At 39.9% G+C, this 1,400-nt stretch overlaps 1 pseudogene; it reads left to right on the forward strand.

Moving 5' to 3' along the window:
- LOC107104021 overlaps positions 1 to 931 on the forward strand; it is a 3,041-nt pseudogene extending 2,110 nt beyond the window's left edge.
- Positions 932 to 1,400: the final 469 nt, after the last annotated feature.

The raw sequence follows: 1,400 nt of genomic DNA on the forward strand, positions 1-1,400 counted from the left end.
AAGAGACAGATCTGGTGAGTCTGCTACCTTGTGTGAAAATAGCGGTAAGTGGTGGTGGAGCAAAGCCATGTAAAATTTTAAAGACCAGATTTGCATCATGAAATGTAACTAAATTTTCCCAGTTTAACAGGACATGTTTGTCCAGTATACTACAGTGATGAAAACGAAAGGGTTTCCTGTCCAAAACCTTTAGAGCCTGCTTGTAGACAAACTGGATTGGTTTTAATGTTGTTTTACAGCCCTGTGACCAGCTGCTAAGACAGTATGTTAAATGAGGCATAATCATTTCGTTAAAAAAAACAATTTTGCTGCATCTGTGTTCAGATTATTTCTTATGTATCTGAAGTTTACAAGGTTGAGCAGTAAATCTACACCTTATCTTATCTTATCTTAAGAACAGAAACACAGCAGAGATGCTCTGCAAAACTGTGGATATCCAAACTGGGCTTTTATCAAATCAGCAAGGAAATCCAAAAGACACGCAACAGAAGACAGCGATGGGAAAATTAAACGCAAAAACATCACAATCCCTTATGTTGCTGGAGTCTCTGAAAATCTCAAAAGGATTTTTTCCAAACACAAAATCCCAGAACATTTCAAACCAAACCAAACCCTTAAACAGAGGCTAGTGCGTCCTAAAGATAAAACCCCCAGACCCAATATGAGCGGAGTGGTATATGCTGTTCAGTGCAGCGAGGAATGCTCTGATCTTTATATTGGAGAAACCAAACAACCTCTCCACAGACGCATGGCCCAACACAGAAGAGCGCCCTCCTCTGGACAAGACTCCGCAGTACATCTACACCTGATGGACAAAGGACATTCTTTGGAGGACCAGAATGTTCACATTTTGGACAAAGAAAATAGGTGGTTTGAGAGGAAGGAAGCATCTATGTTAAGAAAGAAAAAACAACTTTAAACAGGGGGGGGACTCAGATTCCAGCTTCCAAAAAACTTACAATTCAGTTATTGAGTTAATTCCTTCCACATATCATCACAACCATCCTCAGCCAGGTGACAATCCCCCCCTTTAACAACCGACCTTTCAGAATCATAGACAGGTTTCAGGTATTACAGGCTAACAATGGAACCAAACGACCCGCTCGTCAGGGTCCATTTCCATGTTTCCAAGCGATACCAGGCCTTGTTATTGGTCCACTAAATAAAGCCTTAAACTTAATGCGAATCCAGACATTTTGAATTGAGAAAGCTTCCTGGATGGGAAGAGAAACGTCTTCAAACCTTGAAACAAAGTCCTGTCAATTGTTTTTTAAACTTTTTCAGAATCAAAAGAAAGGAAAACAAAGTTCTGAATTTGTACAGAAGCAACTGATCTCAAGATTTTATCTCCCATGATTCTAGTGGTTGAAAGAAGCACTTCAGCAATCCTAACAGACATA

Source organism: Cyprinodon variegatus, unplaced genomic scaffold (assembly GCF_000732505.1).
Source record: "Cyprinodon variegatus isolate N-32 unplaced genomic scaffold, C_variegatus-1.0 Scaffold1594, whole genome shotgun sequence".
Lineage (NCBI taxonomy): Eukaryota > Metazoa > Chordata > Actinopteri > Cyprinodontiformes > Cyprinodontidae > Cyprinodon > Cyprinodon variegatus.